Source organism: Salmo salar, chromosome ssa16, assembly GCF_905237065.1.
Source record: "Salmo salar chromosome ssa16, Ssal_v3.1, whole genome shotgun sequence".
NCBI classification, from domain to species: domain Eukaryota; kingdom Metazoa; phylum Chordata; class Actinopteri; order Salmoniformes; family Salmonidae; genus Salmo; species Salmo salar.
In genome coordinates, this window is record NC_059457.1 from 7,574,604 (window position 1) to 7,597,404 (window position 22,801).

The 22,801-nt window shown below is 41.9% G+C and overlaps 1 protein-coding gene across 1 annotated transcript in view; it reads right to left on the bottom strand.

Annotated features, from left to right (window-relative positions):
- LOC106573111 (alpha-1,3-mannosyl-glycoprotein 4-beta-N-acetylglucosaminyltransferase C) overlaps positions 1–1,159 on the bottom strand; it is a 120,737-nt gene extending 119,578 nt beyond the window's left edge. Inside the window, exon 1 of the mRNA XM_014147822.2 lies at positions 1,073–1,159. The gene's annotated coding sequence lies outside the window, so the exon portion shown is untranslated. The remainder of the gene's footprint in view (positions 1–1,072) is intronic.
- Between the last annotated feature and the right edge of the window lie 21,642 nt (positions 1,160–22,801).

A 22,801-nucleotide genomic window follows, 5' to 3' on the forward strand; every position in this document is an offset into this window, starting at 1 on the left:
CACAGGTACACCTCCAATTGACTCTAATTATGTCAATTAGCCTATCAGAAGGTTCTAAAGCCATGACATCATTTTCTGGAATTTTCCAAGCTGTTTAAAGGCACAGTCAACTTAGTGTATGTAAACTTCTGACCTACTGGAATTGTGATACAGTGCATTATAAGTGAAATAATCTGTCTGTAAACAATTGTTGGAAAAATTACTTGTGTCATGCACAAAGTATATATCCTAACCAACTTTCCAAAACTATAGTTTGTTAATAAGACATTTCTGGAGTGGTTGAAAAACGAGTTTTAATGACTCCAACCTAAGTGTATGAAAACTTACAACTTCAACTGCATGTTCTTAACCCAAACTAAGCTAGCAGTGTTATTAAAGTCTTATTGAAACATTCAGTGAACGTTTTTAAGGAAGTTATTCAAAAACATCCAAATAATCTTTAGAGTTTGTTCACAACATTTACTGAATGTTCTCAGAATATTCTTTAATTACCTTCAAATAACCTATAATTTCCATTCTCTGAATGTCAATAAAACCTCCCAGGATAACTCAGGGAACCATGATAAAAGGATCTCAGAACCTCCCAGCAACCTAAACATTAAATTCCATTCTCAGAACGTTTAAAAAACATTCAGTTTTACCGGTTAGGAAACGTATGGCTTCGTTCCCACATCTTCCAAGTAACCAAATGTGCTAACTGGGATGTGCCTTCTGACAGGTGTCAAGGATAAAGTGTTACATATCTTACTGGAAACACAAATACTCATGGAACTACTAGCTGTTTCCTCTACCATCAGCCACTACACATGGCTGATCATAATGTGATCATAGTAGCAAGGGAGATCCTACAAGATAATACAGTATATGTTCCTGTCTCCCAGTCAGCAATTTCTTTACATTACAGGAAATTCTGTTTCCTTTTATATGTATCTTGTCTGTTAAATTAGGTGATTTAGAGATGTTAATGCAGTATTGATCAACATATATAGTTGAAAACCTACATTTAATGAACCACAGTATGGAGACATGGGAGGGGGTCAAGAAGATAATGAATCCATTCTAATGAACTTACTTCTACTGCTTATCCTATGGGCCATTATCTGAGGGCTCTCTCCTCGCTCTCACAGATCAAAGTGGCAGGGCTGGTCAGGGCCGGGCTGGAAAATTGAAAAAAAAACAGGCTGTTAAATCAGTGTAGTAAGAAACGTGGACACAGAAACACTAACTATCAATCCCTTGCCTTTAGTTTGTTTGTAATTTTGGGGGCTCAAAGCTGGTCGCCATGATAGATCTCTCTGTGTTTTTGCTCAGTGAGAAACTTAACCGCTGGTTATAACACAGGCAGAATGAGTCAGACTATACATGCTGAAGAAAATGATGATCCTCTTTGCGAAATACAACTGTAAGTGCATGCCTACACTCTTGGAATAAAAGGTGATATCTAGAACCCCATAGGAGAACCCTTTGAAGAAGCCTTTTTGGTTCCATGCAGAACCCTTTCCACAGATGGATCTGCCTGTTAATAAAATGGCTTCTACCTGGATCCAAGAAAGGGTTCTCCTTTTGGACCCTGGAGTGTATACTAGGGTTGAATATTTCCACGGTATTTTACAAATGTTCCATCCCCGAGAATAAATCAGTTTTCTCCCGGGTAACCTGATATTTCCTGTCAAAACCGGAAGTGTCATTTAAAAGCATTATAAAGCATATACAGTTGAAGTCGGAAGTTTACATACACTCAGTTTGGAGTCATTAAAACTCGCTTTTCAACCACTGCCCAAATTTCTTGTTAAACAAACTCCAGTTTTGGCAAGTCGGTTAAGACAGTCTCAACGTCAACAGTGAAGAGGCGACTCCGGGATGCTAGCCTTTTAGGCAGAGTTCCTCTGTGTTCTTTCGCCCATCTTAATCTTTTCTTTTTATTGGCCAGTCTGAGATATGTATTTTTCTTTGCAACTCTGCACAGAAGGCCAGCATCCCGGAGTCGCCTCTTCACTGTTGACGTTGAGACTGGTGTCAACGTCAACAGGATTATCTATTTTGGATGCAATTTGAATGGATTTGATGGAGAGAAAGAAAGACTGCGAGAGAGTGCTCGTGCGTGCACTGATTTCAAGCAACGAGATTCGAGTGACAGGCTGTGTAAAAACTCTGCAGCTGCAATTAAAAATATTATAATCTTTACAATTAAAAAACAAGGTAACCCCCACGAAAGCCAGATGGAGATGGGTAAATTAGATGCACATTCTGTTTTTATATTACTCTAGCATAGGCCATACTGCAGCAAATGTAGGCCTACCTGTCACAAGAACAAAAGTTACCATGATGAGATGATAGGTCTACATACATTGTCAACTGCGCGCCATACTGAGATGGTCTGTCCCTATCCTGAGCATTGATTAATCATGCAGAGGCCGTAGAGAAGCCAGACATCGCATATAATTTAACAGTTACATTTCACGCCATGCTGAACATATAAATAATGTATTATAATTTACTGGTTATTTATCCTGGGAAAAGGGAGTGGTTTTAAGAAGGTAAATCCCAGTAACAAAGCTATTCCTTGTTTAACACAGCAGCCACATATCATCAGGTAGGCCTATATGCACGTGTAAAAATAACATTTGGGGTAACTATCATTTATTCACTTTTATTCCATGATATTGTTGTTACAAAATACACTGAACATAAATACAAACGCAACATGCAAAGTGTTGGTCCTGAGCTGAAATAAAAGATACCCAAAAATTTCCATACGCACAAAAAGCTTATTTAGTTCAGATTTTGCCCCCAAATTTCTTTACATTCTTCTTTGTGAGCATTTCTTCTATGCCACTATAATCCATCTACCTAACAGGTGTGGCATATCAAGGAGCTGATTAAATGGCATTATCATTACACAGGTGCAACTTGTGCTTGGGACAATAAAAGACCACTCCAAAATGTGCAGTTTTGTCACACAATGCAATGTCCCATATGTCTCAAGTTTTGTGTGCAATTGTGTACAATTGGCATGCTGACTGCATGAATGTCAACCAGAGCTGTTGCCAGAGAATGCAATGTTCATTTCTCTACTATAATCAGCCTCAGACGTCGTTTTAGAGAATTTGGCAGTACGTCCATTCAGCCTCACAACTGCAGACCACATGTAGCCATGCCAGACCAGGACCTCCATATCCGGCTTCTTCACCTGCGGGATCATCTGAGATGGACAGCTGATGAAACTGTGGGTTTGCACAACCAAAGAATGTATGTACATCTATATATTTAAGCAATAAGGCCAGAGGGGGTGTGGTATATGGCCAATATACCACGGCTAAGGGCTGTTCTTACGCACGAAGCAACGTGGAGTGCCTGGACACATTCCTTAGCCGTGGTATATTGGCCATATATCACAAACCCTTGAGGTGCCTTATTGCTATTTTAAACTGGTCACTAACGTAATTAGAGCAGAAAAAAAAAATGTTTTGTCATACATGTGGTATACTGTCTGATATACCATGGCTGTCAGCCAATCAGCATTCAGGGTTCAAACCACCCAGTTTATAATGCCACTTTAATCAGCCTATACCCCATTGTTATATGTTTACTGTTCCGATGTTGTATATTCTGTATGATGTCTATGTGGACTTACACTACACAGCCAAAAGTATGTAGACATCCCTTCAAATTAGTGGATTTGGCACTTGTTGCTGACAGGTGTATAAAATCGAGCACGCAGCCATGTAATCTCCATAGACAAGCATTGGTAGTAGAATAGCCCGTACATGAAGAGCTCAGCCACTTTTCACCTTTCCAACAAATCAGTGCGTCAAATTTTTGCCCTGCTAGAGCTGCCCCGGTCAACTGTAAGTCCTGTTATTGTGAAGTGGAAATGTCTAGGAGAAACAACGTCTAGGCTGTGAAGTGGTAGGCCACACAAGCTCACAGAACGGGACCGCCAAGTGCTGAAGCACGTAGCGCGTAAAAATCAACACTCACTACTGAGTTTAAAACTGCCTGGAAGTAACTTCAGGATAATAACTGTTGGTTGAAAGCTTCATGAAATGGCTTTCCATGGCCGAGCAGCCTCACACAAACCTAAGATCACCATGCGCAATGCCAAGCATGTAGTGTATCTTATTCCAACATTGAGTTATAAGCCACTAAACACACTCTGTCCACTTGTGACAATCAGCCCCATCACAGGGTTGGTTGTGACAATCAGCCCCATCACAGGGTTGGTTGTCACAGAGTATGGAGTTGGTTTTATTTTCTATTGCTGGCAGCACCTTCTCACTAAGGCAAATTCTGGGTATGTGTAAATGTATTTGGCGAATAAAGGTGATTCTGATTCTTAGATTACAGTATGGAGATCACAAAGGGAAGGAAGCTCCTTGCACAGGAGAACCCAACAAATACAATCATTGGCTGCTGCTAGCTTCAGTATCTCTCTCTATCTAGGCCTGTATTGAAAATGCAAGTTTCTGATGAATTTGAGAGACAACTAGTTTATGACCATGGATGTCAATGAAGAAGTGTAAAACCCAGGGTCCAAATTGTGGCTACCATTTTGTTGCCTTCAGCATTCCAACCTCTGCCACTTCTCCCAGCCCTAACAGCCATACCTGTAATTTGTACTTAATGGCCACACTCATTAGCTGCATTTCCAAAACACACTCTGGTCATTAATGGGCACATTTGCAGTCTAGGCTTCATGCCGGCATTATCATTTTGAGTCATCTGTCACAGGCCTGTTCCTTGGCAGTTGGCACCATAAATGACGCAAAAGCCCAAATCTTCTAATTATCTGTTACTATTGTTATCAGCTTACAATGCCAGCCCGCTTGTTTTGACATGGCTGATTTATCAGCGTAGCAAGAAACCTGGTTTGAAATTACATCCATCATGTCGACGTTGCTGCTGAGGGAGGCCACTTGAGGACCACATACTAGTAGGCAGGCAGTGGTGCAGTGCTAAGAATGGTGCACTTTACTTTGTAAACCTCTAGTGTATGGAGAGAGTTGGAGAGAAAAGTAGGAGAGTAGAAGAGAGAAGGACTGAGAGAGACTGGGATAGTGGGGGGGTGGAGTAGGATAGTCTGAGACAATAGCCCCACTGGACAGTGGGCTCTCTTTCCCTTTCATTATTTACTTTGGCATAAACATGTAGTATTAAGAGAGAGCAAGACATAGAATGAGAGAAAGAGTGGGATAGTGGAAGAAAGTTAAAGGGGGATGGTGTGAGACACAATAGCACTCAGCTCTCTTTCTCTTTCATTATTTACTTGTGCTGCTGTCAGATATGGACCAATGTTACAATATCAGAACTGAAGGAAATACTGTCCACACTCCACAGAAACCTACCGAGTACTTAAAGCCTTAAAGTGCTTTCTAAAGAGAAATGTCAACCATAAGTGCTACCATGCTATTAGAGCCAGAAATAGGATACAAAACTATATGATTCTGACTTACTTAAAACCAATTCTGTAATTGCCTTAGAATAGTGCAGCTTCCATCTGAATAAGAGATAGAGAGAGCAAGTGTGTGCCTGTCCAACCAAAAACATAGAGACCCAGAAAACCTGAGTCTACGCTTTCACTAAGGTGAATCACTAAAACAATACAGAAATACACTACGGAAAAAGAAGGAATGGCACGTCAGAAATCAGCTCAATGTAATTGAAGAATCCATAGACTCTAACCACTTCTGAGAAAATTGGAAAACACTAAACAAACAACAACCTGAAGAGTTATCTATCCATAATGGAGATGTATGGGTAAACCACTTCTCCAATCTTTTTGGCTCTATAACAACGAACAAACAGCAAAAATGTATACATGATCAAATACAAATCTTAGAATCAACTATTAAAGACTACCAGAACCCACTGGATTCTCCAATTACCTTGAATGAACTACAGCACAAAATAAAAACCCTCCAACCCAAAAAAGGCCTGTGGTGTTGATGGTATCCTCAATGAAATGATCAAATATACAGACAATAAATTCCAATTGGCTTAAACTCTTTAGCATCATCCTTAGCTCTGGCATCTTACCCAATATTTGGAACCAAGGACTGATCACCCCAAGCCACAAAAGTGGAGACAAATTTGACCCCAATAACTACCGTAGGATACGCGTCAACAGCAACCTTGGGAAAATCCTCTGCATTATCATTAACAGCAGGCTTTTCCTCAGTGAAAACAATGTACTGAGAAAATGTCAAATTGGCTTTTTACCAAATTATCATACGACAGACCACATATTCACCCTGCACACCCTAAATGACAAACAAACAAACCAAAACAAAGGCAAAGTCTTCTAATGCTTTGTTGATTTCAATAAAGCCTTTGACTCAATTTGGCATGAGGGTCTGCTATACAAATTGATGGAAAGTGGTGTTGGGGGAAAAACATACGTCATTATAAAATCCATGTACACAAACAAGTCTGCGGTTAAAATTGGCAAAAAACGCATTTCTTTCCACAGGGCCGTGGGGTGAGACAGGGATGCAGCTTAAGCCCCACCCTCTTCAACATATATATCAACGAATTGGCGAGGGCACTAGAACAGTCTGCAGCACCCGGCCTCACCCTACTAAAATCTGAAGTCAAATGTCAACTGTTTGCTGATGATCTGGTGCTTCTGTCAACAACCAAGGAGGGCCTACAGCAGCACCTAGATTTTCTGCACAGATTCTGCCAGACCTGGGCCCTGACAGTAAATCTCAGTAAGACCAAAACAATGGTGTTCCAAAAAAGGTCCAGTCGCCAGGACCACAAATACAAATTCCATCTAGACACCATTGCCCTAGAGCACACAATAAACAATACATGCCTTGGCCTAAACATCAGCGCCACAGGTAACTTCCACAAAGCTGTGAACGATCTGAGAGACAAGGCAAGAAGGGCCTTCTATGCCATCAAAAGGAACATAAAATCTGACATACCAACTAGGATCTGGCTAAAAATACTTGAATCCGTTATAGAACCCATTGCCCTTTATGGTTGTGAGGTCTGGGGTCCGTTCACCAACCAATAATTCACAAAATGGGACAAATACCAAATTGAGACTGCATGCAGAATTATGGAAAAATATCCTCTATGTACAACGTAAAACACCAAATAATGCATTCAGAGCAGAATTAGGCCAATACCGCTAATTATCAAAATCCAGAAAAGGGCCGTACAACCACCTAAAAGAAAGCAATTCCCAAACCTTCCATAACAAAGCCATCACCTACAGAGAGATGAACCTGGAGAAGGTCCCCTAAGCAAGCTGGTCCTGGGGCTCTGTTCACAAACACAAACAAACCCCACAGAGCCCCAGGACAGCAACATAATTAGACCCAACCAAATCATGAGAAAACAAAAAGATAATTACTTGACACATTTGAAAGAATTCACAAAGAAACAGAGCAAACTAGAATGCTATTTGGCCCTAAACTGAGAATACACAGTGGCAGAATACCTGACCAATGTGACTGACCCAAACTTAAGGAAAGCTTTCACTATGTACAGACTCAGTGAGCATAGCCTTGCTATTGAGAAAGTCCGCCATAGGCAGACCTGGCTCTCAGGAGAAGACAGGCTATGGGCACACTGCCAACAAAATTAGGTGGAAACTGAGCTGCACTTCCTAACTTCCTGCCAAATGTATAACCATATTAGAGACACATATTTCCATCAGATTACACAGATCCACAAAGAATTTGAAACCAAACCCAATTTTGATAAACTCCCATATCTACTTGGTGAAATACCACAGTGTGCCATCACATCAGAAAAGGGCAACCAGTGAAGAACAAACACCATTGTAAATACAACCCATATGTATGTTTATTTCTTTTCCCTTTTGTACTTTAATCATTTGCACATTGTTACAACACTGTATAATTACATAATATGACATTTGAAATGTCTTTATTCTTTTGGAACTTTTGTGAGTGTAATGTTAACTGTTTATTTTTATTGTTTATTTCACTTTTGTTTATTATCTACTTCACTTGCTTTGGCAATGTTAACATAATGTGTCCCATGCCAATACAGCCCCTTGAATTGAATTGAATTGAGAGAGAGAGAGAGAGGGTGTGGGTGGTGAAACCTGTTGGCTATCCTTTGTCAACTGCTCAGTGCCATTTAATGGCCTGTAAACCCCTTTGCTGGAAAATAACAGGCAATTAGCATACTGAGTGGATTACATGATTGCTCTGACTCCTGGATTAATGTGTGCACTTAATCTTTTCATTGCTAAGCAATTCTTGGATATGACTATTCAACACATTTCTTCCTTCTCTAAACCCTGTAAAGCTCTAAAACATGAAAGGGATTTCTTCTGTGGCACCAAAGATGCAATACAATGCACTCCCTCCAAAAACTCCCTCACATTTTTTAGAAGACGAGATTTTGCTGTTTTGTTGTTATATACCCCCAACAACAGCAACTCACCTCAGTAAAGTAAAGCAGTGTTTCTCAATGTCCTTGGATGTAAAAGTCATTCATTCAACTTCTCTGATGCACATACAGTACCACACACGTTGCAACGATGTTGATCACAATCTCTGCCATCCTGCAACTCTCTGATCAACTAGGCAACTTGGTACTCTCTCTCCCCCCATCTCCAGGAACTGCAGCTTCACCCCCTATCTTCCCCATCATTCCTTCTGAATCTTTATTCCTATTCCTGGCTTTGATATGATCTTTAATCCAGAGCTCCCCACCTCACCTCCAAATCTTTCACCCACAGTGTCAGCCCAGAAATGAAGAGCTGATAATTTTTCAGCGCCATCACTCAGCACCGTGGCAGGCGACACATACTCACACAAACTCTTCCAAGTCGGCAGCTTCACCTTAATTCACACACTTGCACTCACACACAAGCACACAAACACGCCCACGCGAACAAGGAAACACACACACACACTGACTACATTACTGCATTCAATATTGCAGGTAAATATTTTACAGATGGTGCTAAGAATTTAGATTAATAAAACCTTGTCCAACCTTGCAAAATATTGCACCCAGCCAATTAGAATGTAAAATGTCCTGATGCAAGTTCAGTCCTCAAAAAAGTTATGTTGGCCTGTTAATGAGAATAGCACACAAGCAACGACAGTGTGCCCCACTCCATTTCTCAGGTTATCTATGGAGATTAGCATCTCCGTTTTGATTCTCTGCTGTTTCCATGCCTGTAGATAAGGAGCTTTGGGGATGTGCTGCGCCCCACTCCTTCAGAAACTAAATCGCTGATTCACAGCTTTCTGTCAAAAGAAGCAGATGGTGGACACATGCCTTTGACTCCCCAACCAGTGTTGTTGACTGGCCCCCGCTAGACCACCGGCACTGCTGCTGTGCTGAGCAGGGCTAGTCTAGGCATTTGTTGCAGTTCAGGTTTAACCTCTGTTCTTCTGCCTCTTTTCCAGCTGCCTTAGAGAGAGGGAGAGAGCGGGATGAAGAGAAAGGAAGAGAGGGAGAAACAGAGAGAGAAAGATGGATAGATAGAGAGAGAGAAGCTCCTGGGGCACATAAAGAATGTTTTCTCTTTATTACTCAATAATCTCTCAGTGCTGTGAGATTCACCAGCATCGATATCACCTCCAATTTATTAATTCATTCCCAAATTAAAACACTGCAGTGATCTACTGTTTACTCTCTCTTTCTCTGTCTACCTCTCAGGAGTCTCTTTAGCTTGTTAACCCATCAGAGTCTAAGCCCAGTATAAACTGGGGGATGGGGGGGTTCTACTAAGCTATATGGAGTTGCTTTAAGGTCATACAAAGGATCAATTAACTATTTGATTTTTAATACCCCTTGAAGTATAATACTTACTTTATTATTTGATTTTAACTTCTTATTTTGACACAAACAGTCTAAGCCCTGTCTAAGATGGGGGACGGGGGGAAGGGGATTCTACAAAGCTATATGGAATTGTTATAAGAAGGTCATACCAAGGATCATTTAGCTATTTCATTTGGAATTTTAAGACCCCTTAAAGTATAAAAATATATTTTAAAAATGTATTTGATGAAAAATAATTGTTGGCCCTATTTTTGTAAGTCAAACCGTTCGGACACTACAGACGATTTTGTGTCTCATGGTTGACAAACACCTCTCTAGCTCTGTCACCTTTCACCGTAGATGCAGAAGTGTGATATAGGCAGATGCGGTGGATTGATATCTCTAGCTTAAACTGACAGATTTGTAATGGGGATGTTTGTATTATGCTAATTGGATTTCAGCGGGGTGTGGACATCGACCTTAGTTAAGATCTCTCTAACCTAGGAGCTCGACTTGTGCCTGGAAACAAGTGAACAGCAGTGACGGTCGGTGTTGTTTAAGATTATGGAGGACGATTTTTTGTTTTGTTTTTATGAGCATGGCTTTATTTCTATTATACCATATTGGATGACTGTCATCAATATTCCATTCACACAGCTCAATGTAACATCGATAGGTTTAGGCTACTACATGATACTCAAATGTTCCCAATACCCATCATGAGTTTGCTACAACCTAGTCAACAGATTAAAGTTTACAACATAGGTGGACAGGTCGAGAGAAAAATTTAAGTAATCGAGGTTACAGAACGTGAGAAATTTCAAACCACCTTGCACACTTAACTACATCTAGCTGATCTAAAGTGTTCTATTGGACAAATTCAGGTACGTTTATCCCCGTTTCGTTCCGTTTAAGAACGATTTTCAACAGAATCGGTGGAATTCCCTTCACTTGTGGACTTCAGTGTACAGTTGTCTGTGACCAGGTGAAAAAAAAAACATTTCAAGCCAAACCTTCAACCCAAAACCGCTACACACAGCCTACATTGTTGTCACCATATTAGCTATCGTCATAGTCAGCAAAGCTACTATAACTAATGTGTTAGTTTACCCACCATCCAGCCCATTAGAATGTAAAATGTCCTGATACCCACTGCAAGTTCAGTCCCTAAAAAAGTTATGTTGGCCTCTTGCTTTTCATGAGAATAGCACACAAGCAACAACAGTGTGCCCTACTCCATTTCTCTGGTTATCTATGGAGATTAGCATCTCCGTTTTCATTCTCTGCTGTTTCCATCCCTGCAGATAAGGAGCTTTGGGGATGTGCTGCGCCCCACTCCTTCAGAAACGAAATCGCTGATTCACAGCGATTTAGTTTGATATCTTTACTATTATTCTACAATGTAGAAAATAGTAAAAAAATGAAAAACTCTGGAATGAGTAGGTGTGTCCAAACGTTTGACTGGTACTGTAGCTAGATAAGTGAAAGTGAAAAAAATACAATGAAATAGCTCTCTCTCTCTGTCGCTTTCCTTCCTTTTTTTTTTTACTGTTTAACTATTGTCTTTCTCTCTCTTTGAGTCAGCTACTCACCAAATGTTGTGCACTGCATTGCTAGCAAGCTGTAGCTAATGCTTTCAGTACTTGATTCAATCTCTGATCCTTTGATTAGTTGAACAACATGTCAGTTCATGCTGCAAGAGCTCTGATAGGTTGGAGGACGTCCTCCGGTAGTTGTCAAAATTACTGTGTAAATCTATGGAAGGGGGTGAGTACCATGCACCTCCTAGACAATGTACCCAGAGGAGGACGGAAACTAGCTGTCCTCCAGCTACACCATGGTGCTACTCCGGAGAGTTATGTAGAGGCTACTGTAGACCGTCATTGCAAAACAGTGTGTTTTGAATCAATTATTTGGTGACGTGAATATACTTTGTTAATGTTTCACAATTTTTATTTTTATGAAATTCACTGATGATGGTCCTCCACTTCCTCTTCTGAGGAACTTCCACTGGTGGACAGAGCAGAGGTCTGGAAGCATGCTGATATCTGAACAGGTCATTGCATCATCATTACGTGTAGTTTAACCTCTCTAGGGTAGGGGGCAGTATCTGCACGGCCGGATAAAAAACGTACCCGATTTAATCTGGTTATTACTACTGCCCAGAAACTAGAATATGCATATAATTATTGGCTTTGGATAGAAAACACCCTAAAGTTTCTAAAACTGTTTGAATGGTGTCTGTGAGTATAACTGAACTCATATGGCAGGCAAAAACTTGAGAAGATTCCTTACAGGAAGTGCCCTCTCTGACCATTTCTTGGCCTTCTACACTCTCTTTATTGAAAACTGAGGATCTCTGCTGTAACGTGACACTTCCTACGGCTCCCATAGGCTCTCAGAAGGCGGCAAAACACTGAATGATGTCTTTGCAGGCCCTGGCTGAAAAACAGTAGCACATTTGGATAATGGTCGATCAGAGAACAATGAGACTGAGGCGCGTGCACGAGGCGACACCATGTTTTTATTTTTTCGTCTTTGAACGTAAACAGGGTTTCCCGGTCTGAATATTATCGCTTTTTTATGAGAAAAATCGCATAAAAATGGATTTTAAACAGCGGTTGACATGCTTCGAAGTACGGTAATGCAATATTTAGAAATTATTTGTCACGAAACGCGTCGGGCGCGTCACCCTTCGTCACCCTTCGGATAGTGTCTTGAACGCACGAACAAACAGAGGATATTTGAACATAACTATGGATTATTTTGAACCAAACCAACATTTGTTATTGAAGTAGAAGTCCTGGGAGTGCATTCTGATGAAGAACAGCAAAGGTTATCAAATTTTTCTAATAGTAAATCGGAGTTTGGTGAGGGCCAAACTTGGTGGGTGTCAAATTAGCTAGCCCGTGATGGCGAGCTATCTACTCAGAATATTGCAAAATGTGCTTTTGCCGAAAAGCTATTTTAAAATCGGACATAGCGATTGCATAAAGGAGTTCTGTATCTATAATTCTTAAAATAATTGTTATGTTTTTTGTGAACGTTTATCGTGAGTAATTTAGTAAATACACCGGAAGTTTGCGGTGGGTATGCTAGTTCTGAACGTCACATGCTAATGTAAAAAGCTGTTTTTTGATATAAATATGAACTTGATTGAACAAAACATGCATGTATTGTATAACATAATGTCCTAGAAGTGTCATCTGATGAAGATCATCAAAGGTTAGTGCTGCATTTAGCTGTGGTTTGGTTTTATGTGACATTATATGCTAGCTTGAAAAATGGGTGTCTGATTATTTCTGGCTGGGTACTCTGCTGACATAATCTAATGTTTTGCTTTCGTTGTAAAGCCTTTTTGAAATCGGACAGTGTGGTTAGATTAATGAGAGTCTTGTCTTTAAAATGGTGTAAAATAGTCATATGTTTGAGAAATTGAAGTAATAGCATTTCTAAGGTATTTGAATAACGCGCCACGGGATTCCACTGGCTGTTGAGTAGGTGGGACGATTTCGTCCCACATACCCTAGAGAGGTTAACTTCTAGAGCTAGGTAAATGTACAAGGGCAGTGTAACTGTTACATTAACTATGTAAACAAATAATGCACAGTCGAAATGAGAACAATTATTTCCATGTCATCCCCTGCTGCTGTTTTATCACATCGGTCCCCTGGAACTCAGCTGCGCTCCATCCACTGTGTTTTGCACTCACATATCCACACACATAGCACAATCACTGTGCCCTCACACTGACACACACACCAGTGGACACTCTTCAGAGGAGGAAGGGGAGGACCATTCTCCTCAGTGAAATTTCATAAAAATAAAAATAGTGAAAAATTAAAAAAGTTATAATTTTTAGATAAAACTATACTAAATATAATATGTAATTGATTAAAATAAACTGTTTTGCAATGAAGGTCTACAGTAGCGCCATGGTGTAGCCAGAGGACAGCTAGCATCCGTCCTCCTCTGGCTACATTGACTTCAATACAAAATCTCCTAGGCCTCACCCGCTTCCATAGACATACATGGTAATTATGACCACTTCCGGAGGACGTCCTCCAACCAATCAAAGCTTTTGAAGTATGAACTGACATATTGTCCATCCAATCAAAGAATGAGGATCAGAGAATGAACCTAGAGTGTTGTATTGGGATTGAGCCACAGACAATTATGGGGGTCTATGTGTTGAGAAGCTTGGTGACATTGTTGGATAGAGATTAACAGTGAAGTGTGATAGATAAGCATTTTTTGGATATTTGTCACACCCTGATCTGGTTCACCTGTCCATGTGATTGTCTCCACCCCCTCCAGGTGTCGCTTATTATCCCCGGTGTGATTATCCCTGTGTTTACTGTCTCTCTGTGCAAGTTCGTCTTGTTTGCAAAGTCAACCAGCGTTTTTCCTTGCTCCTATTTTTCCCAGTCTCTGTTTGTTTCTAGTCCTCCTGGTTTTGACCCTTGCCTGTCCTGACTTCGAACCCGCCTGCCTGACCACTCTGACTGTTCGGACTACCAGCCTGCCTAACCCCTTGTACTGTTTTGGACTCGGATCTGGTTTCTGACCCCTGCCTGGCCTGATCTCAAGACTGCCTATCGCCTGGTACTGTTTGGACTGACCTGGTTTATGAACTCACGCCTGTCCCGACCTGCCTTTGCCTACTCCCTATGTTATAACAAATATCAGAGCTCAACCATCCTGTGTCTGCATTTGGGTCTCACTTTGTGCACTTATAAAATTATTCAATTCAAAATAGTTTTTTTTCAAATTACAGGGTACGGAGAAGGTATAATATAAATTGTTTTGTGTCCAGTTAGTGCAATGTATTTACATTTTTCTTGCTAACTTCAGTAGGTAGATATCTCCCAGCATGAGTGTGCAGTTTTCTCCGCCAGAATGGTAGAATGGCCAACGCTGCCGAAAATGTAGTGGACTTTTTGTCGAAGAACCCCTTTCATTCTCTGGATACACGGAAAAAGAGCGAATTAAAAGCGAGTGTCGACCTCTGCCTGAGATCAGTTTCATTCCAGAAGGATGAAAAGGTAAGGGCATTCAATACCAACTGGAATCAAAAGTATAGCGCCCACAGAGATGGCTGCCTCGCTTCGCGTTCCTAGGAAACTATGAAGTACTTTGTTTTTTTAATGTATTATTTCTTACATTGTTACTCCAGGAAATCTTAAGTCTTATTACATTCAGCCGGGAGGAACTATTGGATATAAAGGCAACGTCAACTTACCAACATTACGACCAGCAAAACAACTTTCCCGAAGTGGATCCTCTGTTTGGTCCACCACCCAGGACAATGGATCGGATCCCAGCCGGCGACCCAAAACAACGGCGCCGCAAAAGGGGCAGACGGAGCGGTCTTCTGGTCAGGCTCCGTAGACGGGCACATTAAGCACCGCTCCCGAGTATACTACTCGCCAATGTCCAGTCTCTTGACAACAAGGTAGAGAGACATCAGAGATTGTAACGTTCTCTGTTTCACGGAAACATGGCTCACTCGGGATATATTATCAGATTCAGTACAGCCATCTGCTTTCTTCACGCATCACGCCGACAGAAACAAACATCTCTCTGGTAAGAAGGGCATGGGTGTATACCTTATGATTAACGAGACATGGTGTGATCATAACAACATACAATCAAATGCCGACTGCATTATCTACCAAGAGAATTCTCTTCGATTATAATCAGTCGTGTATATCCCCCCCAAGCAGACACATCGACGGCCCTGAAAGAACTTCATTGGACTCTATGTAAACTGGAAACCACATATCCTGAGGCTGCATTTATTGTAGCTGGGGATTTTAACAAAGCTAACCTGAAAACAAAGCTCACTAAATTTTATCAGCATATCGAATGCTTCACCCGGGCTGGCAAAACCCTGGATCATTGTTACTCTAACTTCCGAGATGCATACAAAGCCCTCCCCTGCCCTTCTTTCGGAAAATCTGACCACGACTCCATTTTGTTGCCTATAGACAGAAACTAAAACAGGAAACGCCCGTGCTCAGGTCTGTTCAAAGCTAGTCTGACAAATCGGAATCAGCGCTTCAATATTGCTTTGATCACGTGGACTAGGATATGTTCCGCATAGGGTCGGACAATAACATTGATGAATACCCAGATTCGGTGAGCGAGTTTATTAGCAAGTGCATCGGTGATGTTGTTCCCACAGCGACTATTAAAACCTTCCCCAACCAGAAACCATGGATTGATGGCAGCATTTGCGCAAAACTGAAAGCGCGAACCACTGCTTTTAATCAGGGCAAGGCGACCGGAAACATGACCGAATACAAACAGTGTAGCTATTCCCTCTGCAAGGCAATCAAACAAGCTAAGCGTCAGTATAGAGACAAAGTAGTGTCGCAATTCAACGGCTCAGACACGAGAGGTATGTGGCAGGGTCTACAGTCAATCACGGACTACAAAAAGAAAACCAGCCCCGTCGCGGACACCAATGTCTTGCTCCCAGACAAACTGAACAACTTCTTTGCTCGCTTTGAGGACAATACAGTGCCACCGACACGGCCCACTACGAAAACCTGTGGGCTCTCCTTCACTGCAGCCAACGTGAGTAAAACATTTAAACGTGTTAACCCTCGCAAGGCTGCCGGCCCAGACGGCATCCCTAGCCATGACCTCAGAGCATGCGCAGACCAGCTGGCTGGTGTGTTTACGGACATATTCAATAAATCCTTATCCCAGTCTGCTGTTCCCACATGCTTCAAGAGAGCCACCATTGTTCCTGTTCCCAAGAAAGCTAAGGTAACTGAGCTAAATGACTATCGCCCCGTAGCACTCACTTCCGTCATCATGAAGTGCTTTGAGAGACTAGTCAAGGACCATATCACCTCCACCCTACCTGACACCCAAGACCCACTCCAATTTGCTTACCGCCCCAATAGGTCCACAGACAACGCAATCACAATCACACTGCACACTGCCCTAACCCATCTGGACAAGAGGAATACCTATGTAAGAATGCTGTTCATAGACTACAGCTCAGCATTTAACATCATAGTACCCTCCAAACTTGTTATTAGACCCAGACCCTGGGTCTCGACCCCACCCTGTGTAACTGGGTCCTGGACTTCCTGACGGGCCGCCCCCAGGTGGTGAGGGTAGGAAACAACATCTCCACCCCGCTGGTCCTCAACACTGGGGCCCCACAAGGGTGCATTCTCAGCCCTCTCCTGTATTCCCTGTTCACCCATGACTGCGTGGCCATGTACGCCTCCAACTCAATCATCAAGACGGCCTACAGGGAGGAGGTGAGGGCCCTCGGAGTGTGGTGTCGGGAAAATAACCTCACATTCAATGTCAACAAAACAAAGGAGATGATTGTGGACAGGAAAGAGCAGAGGGAGCAGCCCCAAATCCACATCGACGGGACAGTAGTGGAGAAGGTGAAAAGTTTTAAGTTCCTCGGCGTACACATCACGGACAAACTGAAATGGTCCACCCACACAGACAGCGTGGTGAAGAAGGCGCAGCCGCGCGTCTTCAACCACAGGGCGCTGAAGAAATTTGGCTTGTCATCAAAAACACTCACAAACTTTTACAGATGCACAATCGAGAGCATTCTGTCGGGCTGCATCACCGCCTGATACGGCAACTGATACGGAGCCGCCCACAACCGTAAGGCTCTCCAGATAGTAGTGAGGTCTGCACAATGCATCACCCGGGGAAAACTACCTGCCCTCCAGGACACCTACACCACTCGATGTCACAGGAAGGCCAAAAAGATCATCAAGGAAAACAACCACCCGAGCCACTGTCTGTTCACCCCGCTATCATCCAGAAGGCGAGGTCAGAAGAGGTGCATCAAAGCTGGGACCGAGAGACTGAAAAACAGCTTCTATCTCAGGACCATCAGACTGTTAAACAGCCATCACTAACATTGAGTGGCTGCTGCCAACATACTGACTCAAATCTCTAGCCACTTTAATAATTAAAAATGAGATGTAATAAATGTATCACTAGCCACTTTAAACAATGCCACTTTATATAATGTTTACATACCCTACATTACTCATCTCATATGTATATACTGTGCTCTATACCATCTACTGCATCTTGCCTATGCCGTTCGGCCATCGCTCATCCATATATTTTTATGTACATATTCTTATTAATTCCTTTACACTTGTGTGTATAAGGTAGTTGTTGTGAAATTGTTAGATATTACTGCATGGTCAGAACTAGAAGCACAAGCATTTCGCTACACTCGCATTAACATCTGCTAACCATGTGTATGTGACAAATACAATTTGATTTGGTTAACAGAGAGCCTTTCATCAAGCCGCCTGCATTGCTGGCCTTGCCTGCTTTTTGAAGAGTCTGAGCCTTGTTTGGGCACGCAAGAATGTGCTTTTAGAGATCACGACGAGAGGGACAGTTCCGCCAACAAGGGCAACTACAAGGAGCTTGCAGAGGTAATTGCACATTACGATGCTTTACTTGCTGAACATATGGAACTTTCGACTGTCGTTTCTGGAAAGACAGTTTTCTTCTAAAGCAATTCTGAATGATTTGATAGTATCCACCGCATGATCCATTAAAAGTTAGATTAAAGAGAGAGGTTGACACAGCGCATTTTTTCACATACGCTCAAGTAGGCTTCCACCTTCCTCCTGTATTTATTTAGCAAAGATGATAACACATTATCGCTCCGGACAGACACAAGCATAAACTCATGACATAAATGTTGCATCAGCCTAGGCTACACCTGAAAATGAGAAATCTGACATGCTGTACGAGATGAAAACAAGACTATTTTTCAGTCTGATCAACTGTAGGCTGCTAATAAGAGCAGCTGCATACGGCCTCTGCGCCCTGTGCATCTGGTCAGGGTAAACTAATTGGTAACTAATTATGCATTTAATCCATTTGTGTGTCAGGAGAAAATGTGAATTTGATCAAATTTAGTTTATATTCAAAATTGGGCTGGCTAGTCTGCCTATATGTTTTCAATCCCAAATTATTAACTGGCATTAATCAATCAACATAATAGTAATGACAGATGTGAGTAAATGTTTTATAAGGCCTTCAGTTGCATACAGTGAGGGGAAAAATGTATTTGATCCCCTGATGATTTTGTACGTTTGCCCACTGACAAAGAAATGATCAGTCTATAATTTTAATGGTAGGTTTATTTGAACAGTTAGAGACAGAATAACAACAAAAAAATCCAGAAAAACGCATGTCAAAGATGTTATAAATTGATTTGCATTTTGATGAGGGAAATAAGTATTTGACCCCCTCTCAATCAGAAAGATTTCTGGCTCCCAGGTGTCTTTTATACAGGTAACGAGCTGAGATTAGGAGCACACTCTTAAAGGGAGTGTTCCTAATCTCAGTTTGTAACCTGTAAAAAAGACACCTGTCCACAGAAGCAATCAATCAATCAGATTCCAAACTCTCCACCATGGCCAAGACCAAAGAGTTCTCCAAGGATGTCAGGGACAAGATTGTAGACCTACACAAGACTGGAATGGGCTACAAGACCATCGCCAAGCATCTTGGTGAGAAGGTGACAACAGTTGGTGCGATTATTCGCAAATGGAAGAAACACAAAAGAACTGTCAATCTCCCTCGGCCTGGGGCTCCATGCAAGATCTCACCTCGTGGAGTTGCAATGATCATGAGAACGGTGAGGAATCAGCCCAGAACTACACGGGAGAATCTTGCCAATGATCTCAAGGCAGCTGGAACCATAGTCACCAAGAAAACAATTGGTAACACACTACGCCGTGAAGGACTGAAATCCTGCAGCGCCCGCAAGGTTCCTCTGCTCAAGAAAGCACATATACATGCCCGTCTGAAGTTTGCCAATGAACATCTGAATGATTCAGAGGACAACTGGGTGAAAGTGTTGTGGTCAGATGAGACCAAAATGGAGCTCTTTGGCATCAACTCAACTCGCCGTGTTTGGAGGAGGGGGAATGCTGCCTATGACCCCAAGAACACCATTCCCACCGTCAAACATGGAGGTGGAAACATTATGCTTTGGGGGTGTTTTTCTGCTAAGGGGGTAGGACAACTTCACCGCATCAAAAGGACGATGGACGGGGCCATGTACCGTCAAATCGTGGGTGAGAACCTCCTTCCCTCAGCCAGGGCATTGAAAATGGGTTGTGGATGGGTATTCCAGCATGACAATGACCCAAAACACACGGTAAAGTTAACAAAGGAGTGGCTCAAGAAGATACACATTAAGGTCCTGGAGTGGCCTAGCCAGTCTCCAGACCTTAATCCCATAGAAAATCTGTGGATGGAGCTGAAGGTTCGAGTTGCCAAACGTCAGTCTCAAAACCTTAATGACTTGGAGAAGATCTGCAAAGAGGAGTGGGACAAAATCCCTCCTGAGATGTGTGCAAACCTGGTGGCCAACTACAAGAAACGTCTGGCCACTGTGATTGCCAACAAGGGTTTTGCCACCAAGTACTAAGTCATGTTTTGCAGAGGGGTCAAATTCTTATTTTCCTCATTAAAATGCAAATCATTTTATAACATTTTTTACATGCGTTTTTCTGGATTTTTTTGTTGTTATTCTGTCTCTCACTGTTCAAATAAACCTACTATTAAAATTATAGACTGATCATTTCTTTGTCAGTGGGCAAACGTACAAAATCCACAGGGGATAAAATACTTTTTTCCCTCACTGTAGGCCTGCATGATGTAAACATGGTTAAAGCAAGCTCAGCCCTGTGAGTTCTATTGTCTATCAGTTTTTGTCTATGTGTCTGGGTAGAGGAAATCCCCCTCCTAATCTAATTGACATATAATTTATATGAACACGTATAAGGTAGCTGCAGTTTGACAGGGTTTCAATCCCCCCCAGGGCCAGGAGTTTTTTTTCAGGTTTTCTTAAAAACCATGTGACCTGATTAGGAAAAACTGATTCCATCATAGCCCTTATAAAACCTTTTTACAACTGATTAATCACTGTCATACCTTATAGGATCCAGAATTTTCCTAGTTAGGTTAACATATAAGGCAAACTCCAAATTGCCCCACCACTTTGGGACCTACTGTGCCACCAGTCTGCTTGCAGTTGTCAGTTATGGTCAGATATGTGGATGATCAGGGCTTTATTCAGGAACGTTTCTTGGGCTACTTTGATGTGTCAAGTGGGCGAGATGCGCAGTCTGTGTTTGTCTTTATGAATTTTGAGATGTCTGAGTTTAACTTCATAGATAAACTTGTTGTCCAAACCTACGATGGCACAGCTTTAATGGAATGTATCTGCTATTTGTATTTACAGCTACAGTATGTCCCCTCTTGTTCCCTGATTAAGAGGTGAGGACTACTCCACTCCACTACCATTGTCAATTTACTCCTGAAATGAATTGAAGCCACGTTCAAGCCACAAATGTTTTCCTTCCAAGCACTGTGAGTACGCCTATCAATTTTTTCTCATTACTATATGTAGAGTCAATCGCATACACAAACACAATCATATTATTACACATCAATAATTTTACTCCTTGCTTGGACTAACTAATTCTTAGCTCTTTTGTCTAACTGTGTAGTGTGTTGTGTTATTGTTTTTGTCTTCCAAGTCAAATCCTGTCCTACACTGGTCAAGCCTCTGAACACCTCAACTTATACCTCATCCCTTTCCAACACTGTGTAAGTATCCCTCTTGTTCCCATTCCCCATAATATTGTACTATTTTTGAAACACACTTTGTCGTCTCCGTGTGTTCCGCGCCTATACCGTGGGTCTCCCAACCTACTACATTTTCAAGTCACCAGCCTCCACTGACACACAACTAGCACAGAGCAGCCACTACACAATGCAGCAAACACGGCATGCCACAAACAGCTGCCACCTTCTGCTGGGGCTCCAGAGAGAGAGAGGGTTGGGTGTAGGACACGGAGCATCAGACACACCACACACTCCGCTCCTCTGTCCCAAACCCCCAGCCAAACCCTCAGCTGAGGGGTAAGAAATCTGAATAATTTCTTAACGCAATGCTGCTAAATCTGGGGAATTAATGTGTATAAACAGATTGGGGTATTATTGGAAATGTTGTTCAAACGTCGTTCTGTCTTAGTTACCAAAGAGCACATTGCTTTATTTGATTTGAGTGCTTTCAGTTTAGAATGTATTTTTTGACAATTTTTTCCCCCCATTAACTGTCATGTTTTGAGCACTGGTAGTAGCCGCACTGTGCAAATTGTGTCTGATTGTGTGTGCATGTGTGCACCCATGTGTGTGTGTGTGTGTGTGTGTGTGTGTACGGACATGTGTGTGTGTGTGTACTGTGTGTGAGTGTACTATGCTTGTGGTTGTGTGTGTGTGTTGGAACAACACTTCTGCTGAGAGTAACAATAAAGAGTAGCTCAATGTGAAGCACTCACTCAGCAACTTTAATGCTGGCGCCGCGAACAAAGGGGTCAGAGCTTACAGAAATTTCACTTCTCCGCATCGATATTCACAGCTTCTCTGGGGCAATGAAAACCTGACCAAAGTCATAAAAAGGATCTGTTATTTTTTGGTATGCATGAGCCAACTCAGCCAAGCGAATGCACTGTGTTGCACATTACACATCTTCGACCTCTAAATCTCAATGTAAAACAGCAACGGCTTTAACAGCTCAATTCTGTATTAATTCAGTATTCAGACTCAAAACGACTGAAGTCAGCTCAGGTTTATTACGGCTAATGCACCATCTGTTTGTTTCACACAGGGCAATAACTCATTAAAATGGAGGAGGCAAATAATAACATGTCTCATCATGTCTTCAGGATCAGGACCCACAAGGTACTAGTATCTATTCTATTCTACACAGAACCACTATCTGTTCTATTCTATTCTACTCCAGTGGTGGTGAGAAGGAGAACTGAGGGAGGCCAGGTAGGTAGTTCAGAGGCCTCTTTCCAAAGAAAAGGCTTGAGTAAAAAATAGGGTTCTAGACACTTCTAAGAGTGTTGCTTTCAGGAATTGTCCGATGTTACACAAGCTGAGAAATACATTGCTATAACAGGCTATAAACTAGTCCCATACCTACAAATGTAGAACA